Raw genomic sequence first — 9,873 nt, 5'->3', positions numbered from 1 at the left:
ACAATAATTAAGGAATAAAACCTAAAGTCTTAGATCAATTTATTCAACCAAAACAAGGATACAAGAATCCTAAGATCAATGATCAATCGTGGAATTAAAAGATATTTGTGAATAGTATATATGAACTAAACTTTTGTAAACACACATTTTTTGAATAAAAGAATAACAGGAGTATATATAAGTTACATGGAAACCCTAGGAAATCAATTTAAAACAATCCGAGAAAAGTGAGTCAGTAGCCATCTACAGACCCACCTATGGGTCATAGATAGCACCTACACCTCTTAGGTGGGTGGCCGTAGGTGGTTCCCCAAAAATGACTCTTTTAAACTCAAGTTATGACACTTATGCCACTACTTACACCCCTTAGGTGGTACCTACGGGGTGTAGTTGTCTAGGTAGGTGGTCACTTTTTATCTTTCATTCTGTTTTCTTCCATTTATTTTTCAATACATAGTTTCCTGCAAAATCACTCAAAAACACATCAAATACAATAAAATATCCTTAAGTACATGCATATTCTCCAAGTTTAATCATCATAAGTACCATAAAACCATGACACATCAAGGTGGTTCACAAATTGGTAGATGTGGTGCTAGAGGTGCCACAGGTAGAGGTAGGGGTGCTCAAGAAGGTGTTCTTGGGGTTAATCAGTATGGGAGCAGAAATGGATAGTGTTATAATATCCCTAGGAGACTCGAGGCGAAGACTTCTGATGTAGTTATTACAAGTATCATCCCAATTTGCTACAAATCTGGTTTCATGTTATTTGACCCTAGGTCTATATTATTCTATATGTTTACATATTTTGCTTCTAGTTTTAATGTTGCATGTGAAAATTTTTCTATGCCTCTTTATATTATTACCCCGGTGGAAGATTCTTTAGTGGTGGATTAGTTGTACCAATCTTGTGTGGTTACCTTAGTAGGCCGTGAGACTTGGGTAGACTTGATTATCCTAGATATGGTTGATTTTAATATTATCTTGGTTATAGACTTGTTAGCTCCTTATCATGCTATTTTAAAATATTATGTGAAAACCATAACCTTAGATACGTCGGGTGTGCGAAGCTTAGCTTGGAACGGTATGCTTAATTAAGGTCTGAAGGGTGTTATATATTTTTTGTGTGCTCATTGCATGACAAAGAGGATTTATTTATCTTATTTGTCTCATATATTTGATACTAGTGTTGCCTCACTACCTTCGATGGATTTTATTTAGGTTGTTCATGAGTTCATGGATGTGTTTTCTATGGATTTTTCTGGTATGCCTCTGGATCGTGATATTAATTTTTCTATCGATGTAGAATCGAACACCAAGCCCTTTTCTGTTTGTTCTTATAGGATGACCCCAACTGAGTTAAAGAAGCTAAAGGAGTATACTACAACAAACAGGCTATATAGTGATGACAATTAGTGGTGACTAAGTTTATTGCTGCAGAAACATCATATACAGTGGCGAAAAATATTGTCGTTGCAATAAATAGTCTTTTAGCATCAACTTTTTTTTGTCGCTGCTAATACGCGTCACTATATAGAAAATTTTAGTTCCCGCAGAAATAAAATTTTTGGCTCCATTTTTATAGTGGCAACAAATATATGTCATCGCTAAAACTTACTTTGTGGTGACAATGTCGCCCTTGAAGGTAGTTAATTTTAATATAGGGAACCTTCTAGTAGATATATATATATATATATATATATATATATATATATATTAGAAAAAAAATTACATTAGTCCTTCCCAAAGCTGCTTTCCTGTATTCCAAAGTTCATTGCCTTTACCAAAACTCATCGATGCCATTTTCTTTTTGCTCTAAATTTACAACCAAAATCTCGATCAAGAATTACAACAATCCTTTTCTAAAGCTGCGTGTGTGTGTATACCAAAGTTCATCGTCTTTACCAAAATTGATCGCTGCCATTTCTTTTTTACTCTAAACACAACCAAAATCTCAGTTCTGAAAAAAAGGGTTAGATTTATTGGTCAAGCTGCTCAAATCTGTTGATTAAAGTTTTCTCAAAGAGTTTTTCAAAATTTGTGCTCCATAAGGTATGTGGTCAAAATCCTTTTGGGTATTATATTAACACTTTAACAAATGATCTTGAGCTTGAATTTTATTATGATTTTGATGGTTGGGTGGTGTTCATTTGGTTTTTTTTTGACATGGGTGTTGGTGATTTTCATGATTTTTGTTGTTGTTTGATGGGATTGTTCAACCAAATACATTCTTTAATGGAGTTAAAAGGGATTTTTTCTCCCTACTTTCCTTTTGTGTATTGTTACTGCAAGTTTTTAGTTGTGTGTGGTTTCATCAAATATTTCGAGTTTTGTGCATCAAATGTTGTACCAAACACATTCTTTAATGGAGTTAAAAGGGATTTTTTCTCCCTACTTTCCTTTTGTGTATTGTTACTGCAAGTTTTTAGTTGTGTGTGGTTTCATCAAATATTTCGAGTTTTGTGCATCAAATGTTGTACCAAACACATTCTTTAATGGAGTTAAAAGGGATTTTTTCTTCCTACTTTCCTTTTTGTGTTGTTACTGCAAGTTTTTAGTTGTGTGTTGTTTTGTCAAATATTTTGGGTTCTGTGCATCAAATGTTGTTACTGCAAGTTAAAATTGGTTTGATCTTATGGTTGTGTAGTTGTTTTGTGGCCTTACTCTTGCTAAGACACCAACCATATGTTTTGACTGATGTGCACTGGTGGTATATCATGAAACGATATGTCCTTTGTATCTTCCTCAAAATTTTTTTAGGATGTTGAGTTTGACTTGGCAACAAGTGTCTTTTAATTTGTAAATGCTTTGATGTTTCCACGTAAAGAGATCTTTTATGTTTTCTTTAGGAATTGAAAAGTTGGGGCTTATGCTACACTTGAATCCAAGCCACTGTATGTATAGGAACTTTGAAGGTTTTTTCTCCTATTGCGTGAAAGTTTAGGATAGTTTAGGGGGACTGAGCTTTATGTGATGTCGTTTACATATGTTTCTTCAATTTGGAACATTTGTTCTGTACTTTTTCCAATAGGACTTTGCATAGTTGGCCAAGCATGCATCAGGCTTCACAAAAACTCGATTTATTACCTACTTGATTATGTTAATATTTTTGTGTCTTTGCTTGTATTGGGTTTCTTGAGAACGAAAACAGGAATGTTGGTAACTTATATTTGATTGATCAATATAGTCATCTTTCTTACATCAAATACATGTGATGTAATGACTTTATCTTTCCTTAGACTTATCCTTTAGTTAGTTAAGAAGGTGGACTATTGATAGAGCTTGTTTGTTCAATTTTGTAAACAAGGAAAAGGATGCAAATGCTGAGGGAACTTGGTTTATTCATTGGCAGAGAAGGTGGTTGCAAATGATCTTATAATGTGTCTCCACTAAACTTGATGGCTTAAAACAAACTTTATTCTATTACAAATGATATTGATTGTGAATTCACGTAGAATATGAAAGACTATTAAACTGTATACTTCATTTTTTTAGTTTGTCCAACACATTACATTTGTGACTAGTTTCTCTTTGTTTGACTATGGGTTTGGAGTTTGTTATGATATTTACAATACACTTCGATCTTGTATTTATTTTGATTATTTTCATACTTGTATCTTTAATTAATTAATTGATTTGTTTTAATGATATAAAAGATAGGAATGGATAAAAGTTGGTTGAGTATCATGAACAGAGATGACCCAAGATATAGAGAGGGAGTAGATAACTTTCTTAATTGAGCGTTCAATCAATTTGGGGTGAGCACTATTATTCGATGTCCTTGTAAGGAGTGTAGAAACACCGTGTTTAAGATGAGAATTGATGTACGACTACACTTGTTTAATAAAGGCTTCTGGGCTTCCTATAAAGTATGGGATTATCATGGAGAAATGTTCGATAGGGTTGAAAATTCTAATCCTCCAGGTAGTGAAGAAGTAGAAGATGATGATGTTATTGAAATGATTCATAATGCTTGCGGATATACAAATATTCAGGATACTACTAATTCTTGGGATGGAAATGAAGATCCAAATATGCATGCAACAAAGTTTTATAGATTATTAGGAGATGGTCAGACAGAACTTTATCCGGTTGCACAAAAGTCACAAAATTGTCTTTTGTTGTTAAATTACGTCACTTGAAGTGCCTTAACCATTGGAGCAACAAATCGATGGATGAGTTGTTGAACTTCCTTAAAGATGTTATTCCTGAGGGGTCATTTATACCCAAGTCTTTCTATGAAGCAAAGAAAGTTCTTTCGAATCTCGGCTTAGGATACATCAAAATTGATGTATGTAAGAATGATTGTATATTATATTGGCGCAATTATGGAATTTTCAATCATGTCCAAAGTGTGGTGAATCTCGATGGAAGGCAGAAGAACATGAAGGAAAGAGAGTAGCTCATAAAGTATTACAGCATTTTCCAATCAAACCAAGGCTTCAAATATTGTACATGGCAAAAGAGACGAAAAAAAAGATGAGGTGGCACAAGGAGGAAAATATTGATGATGGTGTCATGCGACATCCATCTGACTCAATTGAATGAAAATCCTTTGATGCGCGCCATCCAACCTTTTCAGCTGAGTTAAGAAATATTTGATTAGGTTTAGCAAGTGACGGGTTCCAACCTAATGGGAATATGAGTTTCAATTATAGTATTTGGCCCGTCGTGCTAGCTACATATAATTTGCCACCATGGGATTGCATGAAAAGTTCATATTTCATGATGACTCTTCTTATTCCAGGCCCTAAGTGTCCATGTAATGATATTGATGTATACTTACAATAAAGATTTGGTTTGTTGTTGTAAAGACTAATCCTCGTGACCTTTTTAATATGCCTGAGGTTGAAAGAGAGGCATCATTGAATGACGAAGTTTATAAACAAGATAAAGTTGAAGATATTTTGTATGGCAATAATCAAGAAACTAATATTGAGGTGTCTTTGCATAGGGATGATGTTGAAGAAGAAATTGTTTTACGAACCAATGATCAAGTAAATGAGGAAAATGGTTTCATTAATGACAATGATACAGATGTTTCAGATAATGAAGAAAGTGAAGAAGAGTTTCTTGATGATAATGATGGAGAAGACAGTGATATGTCTTGCTAAAGATTGAGAAGAAAGGACTAAATAGAAGTTTTGCATATTTTGTGATCTTATTAGGCTGGCATTCTTGCAGACACTAATATTTTGTGATCTTATCAGTTTTTCTTCGGCATAGAAAACAGAGAATGTTGTTTGCCAATTATTGTGTAGCTTCTTGGTAGAAATTGTACATTTAATAAGTGGATTGCAAATGTAATTGCAAAAGCTACAAAGACCATGATGGAGCAATAATGTATAAGCAATAACGTATCATAACATACAATCGACTCATTGCCTTAATCGACTGCCGATCGGCATATCACTGCCTTAATCGGCAGATCAATGCCTTAATCGGCAGACTACTGCCAGAGTTCACAAGGAATATGGTAGTGTCTATGTGTCCATCCACTCTTTATTCTGTGTACTTATGCAGCTAGTAGGTGCAAAGTTTTGTTGTTTATAGAAGGTAAAGGAGGTGATGTACATGTTCTAATGTTTTTCAGTTCAGTTCTTGAAACAAAATACAAAAACCACAATGATTCCATAGTTTGTCTATCTTTCTTCTATTCTGTACTTTTTTTTTTCATTTGTTGTTTTTTCTATTTCTATCTCTGACTTCTTACCTGTTGTGTGGTAATTTTCCATAAGTCAGAATACTTTCTGGATATCTAACCTGTACAGCAACAAACACCCTTTTGCAGACACCTGCACAACAACAAACACACAGAAACTAAGTTCTTCTCAATCCATCATAACATCAATTAAATGAGGAGGGCATGTTGCATCTTCTTTTACATTATAATATATTTTCTTGGTTTACAGTTTCCCACATCAATAAAAGGAAAGGGAGAGGGAAATACAAATCTAAAACTGTGGATTTTAAGATTAAACATAGAGGAAAAATCAAAATTATGATTCCGGATGACATTGATAGAGCTGTAGGTTCTGGAGCTAGAGACATTGTCAATTACTGTGGTTTTATCATGAGAACTACTATCTCATTTCAAGATGAAAATTGGCAGAAGATAGTTCTAAAGCATGGAGAAGCAATATGGCTTAGGGTCAGGGTAATTACTCTTAATATTATATTGCCTTTAAATTTTATGATTTATCTATATGCAGTTAGAATATCAAATATACTGTTACATTGTATGCAGGATAAATTTGAAGTTCAAAATAGGCTGGCAGAGCATAAGTTGCAAGGCTTTGTGATAAGCACTATGCAAAGACTTTTTAGAACATGGAAAGCTCGGTTACATGTTATCTACTCTAGCTATGATAATGATAAAGATAGATTGTCTCATCAACCTGAGGATGTTGAGTTGGATGATTGGAAGCACCTAGTGGAATATTTTGGCACTGATGAATTCAAGGTAACTTAATAAATAATTAGAATTTTACACATAATAATAACTATTTACTGATTGATTAGAGATTTCCTATTCTACTAACTTAAGTGTAGTTCGTCAGCGAGAGAATCAAAAGAAATAGAGAAAAACAAATAACCAAACATTCATGTGGTACAAGATCATTTGCAGAAGTAGAGGAATCTATGGTGAAAATACATTATATTTGTTCTCTTGTTATTACATATACTTTTTTGATATTTATACAATTCTTTGCTTATATTTCCTTTCGATGTTATAGAGAAATCCTCTTACTAGGGAAAAGGAGATGCCAGATAAAATCTGGGAGATCCAACATACACGTAAGAATGTTAATGGAGAACGTGTATGGTTGGATCCATAATCCAAACAAATTCATGTACTTTTCTATAATTACTACCTTATTACCTCTCCGATGTACTATAAGTTATGCTCATTATGTTATGTGTGGATGTAAACATTAATGTATTATTATAGGAGCAGCTTCAGCAACTTGTCATTGAACAACAGTCAGAAGAGATAGATAATTCCATGGCTAGCGATGAGATTTTATCTTTGGTTCTTGGTGTCAGATCAGGATATTTTAGGGGAAAAGGATATGGAAAGAAGCCTCCTAAAAGAGTTAAATTCATCAAGCAAACATAGAGGCCAACGTATCTTCAGCGGTAGAAAGTATGCGTCAAGAGATACAACTTGACATGGAAAGAAAGTTGCAAGAAGAGCGTCAACAAATGGCTGCTGACTTGAAAAGACAGATAGATCAAGATTTGTAAAAGAAATTAGAAGAGGAATGTGAACACATGAAAGGAGAAGTAGAAAAAATATTTCACGAAAAAATGGATGCTCTCATGGTTGAAATGCAATAGGTATTCTCTTGACTAGAATTCAGTTTGTAGATTGTAACAACTTTTAAAATGATCATATAATTACAATTACTGAACATAATATCGATATTTGAAACATTATGTTAGCAGGGAATTTAAAGCTCTGGGAGACTTCAGTAGATGAATGATTGACTGAATAATAACGCATCGTATGCTTTTTTACTTCTTCATTAGTTATATTACCTTGAATTTATAAACATTAACAATTTTAGCTGGTATAGATAGCTGGTATATTTTTAAGAATAGTAATGTTCCACTGCTTAGTCATTTACAGATTATGGTGAAACGACATCAAGTATCTGTCATTTTGTTTGCTTATTTCTCTAATATTCATGCTCTAACAGTCCTTTTACTATTTTACTCTCGTTTTCTCTACCTTTATGGAGTAAAAAAAATAACAAAGGGTTGATATTTAGGCAACAAATGATCATAATAAATATAATTGGCCATCCCATAGATAGTATCCAGATGAAGGTTGAAAGTAACAAATCCTTTATCCAACATTCTATATTAGTTAATTGGGGCAAAAAGATGGAATGGATCAATTTAGAGTTGCTTTTAACTAGTGTCTTAATACACATATCAAAGTAGTTGGCATGGTTAAATTAGGACCTCATTCTTTGGCTATGCTTCAAATGGGTTAAAGTCGAACACATTTCATGAGGAAACTGATGATGTTCGTAACTGCTGACTTTATGGTTCGGGTCTATATTCTTTTTTACTTTTGCTTTTCATGTTGATACGCGTTCCATGAGCTGAGTGTCTTTTAGAAACAACCTCTCTACCTCCATGACGTAGGTAAGGTCTGGTGCACTCTACCTCTCCCTAGACCCCACCCGTGGAATCGCATTGGGTGCATTGTTGTGTATGCAGAAAAATTTGCTCCATTGATCATCGGTTGAACTGATAGTGAAAAAACATATTTAATTTACAACATTACTTTAAAATCTTGCTAACTCATACCAAAATTGAATCTAGAGCATCATTATCTTATTTTGTGTAAAATTCAATCTCTTATAACAAATCGATATTTGCTTTTTTATTTATAGATTAGGTAAAAGCCTCTTAATTTGAAGATTTTTAGTAAATAAAGTGATTTGGTGTTTTTTTTAATGGCAGGGACGTTCTTAACCAATGGGTTGACCAAGGAGGAGCCTAAAGGCGTAGAATGCATTTTTGATTTTTGATCATATGTATAAATATGATAAAACTGAAGCACTATGTCGTTCTTAATGTATATGCCATTGACTTCTTATTAAAGAATGTACTTATAATATTTGATCGGAGGATGATTTTGTAAAACACTATTGGATTCTTTTATTAGTTAATATTATTTGTAGTTCTTAAAATTTGTTGTCAATTTTGTAAAATATTATTGATATTAATTTTATGGTGAGAAAGGTCATGATCGATGACGTGCAGCAATTTTAGTGGCAACTAATAAATGGCCACAATAGATTTGCAGCAGTTTTAGTGGAGACTAACAAATGGTCACAATAGATGTGTAGCAGTTTTAGTGGTGACAATCAAGTGGCCACAATAGATGAGAAGCAGTTTTAGTGGTGACAATTAAGTGGCCACAATAGATGAGAAGCAGTTTTAGTGGCGACAATCAAGTAGCCACAATAGATGAGAAGCAGTTTTAGTGGCGACAATCAAATAGCCACAATAGATGAGAAGCAGTTTTAGTGGTGACAATCTAGTGGTCACAATAGATGTGCAGAAGTTTTAGTGGCGACAAATAAGTCACTGCTAATTCCTTTATATCAGTGGCGACCTAGCCCTAATATGTTTTGTCAAAATACATTTTGCAGCGTAATTGTCTATCTTTTGTGGCAGTAATAGTCGTCGCAAATAACTTATTATTGTGGCAATAATTCTTTGTCACCACAAATAGCCTTTAGTTAAGGAGGTATTAACCACGACATAATTGCCGCTGCTAAAAATATTCAGTGGCGACTTTTGGTTCTTTTGCGGCAACTTTTGTCGCTACTAAACCAGATTTCTTGTAGTAGTTGCAAGATTTTTTGAGTAAGGTCTTTATTAGACCTATTACATCTCCTTACGGTGCTATGATCTTGTTAGTGAAGAAGAAAATGGATCTATACGTATGTGCATTGGTTATAGGCAGTTTAATAAAGTGACAGTTAAGAACAAGTATCCTCTTCCTTGCACTGATGATCATTTTTACCAGTTTCAGGGGGCGTCGATGTTTTCCAAGATTGATTTGAGATTTGGGTATCACTAGTTGAAGATTATAGATTCGTATGTTCTGAAGAAGGCTTTTCAAGCTCGATACGGTTATTATAAGTTTTTGGTCATGTTACTTTGGCAGACTATTCCCCGTTAATATCACGGAGTTGATGAGGTGGGTCTTTTGAATGTATCTTGAATCCTTTGTTATTGTATTTGTAGATGAAATCTTAGTTTATTCCAAGAGTGAGGCTGACCATGTGAGGTATTTGAGGATTATACTTCAAAGGTTGCGTGATGAGAAGTTGTATGCTAAATTTT

Source organism: Capsicum annuum, chromosome 4, assembly GCF_002878395.1.
Source record: "Capsicum annuum cultivar UCD-10X-F1 chromosome 4, UCD10Xv1.1, whole genome shotgun sequence".
NCBI classification, from domain to species: Eukaryota; Viridiplantae; Streptophyta; class Magnoliopsida; order Solanales; family Solanaceae; genus Capsicum; species Capsicum annuum.
This window is presented reverse-complemented; position numbering follows the sequence as displayed.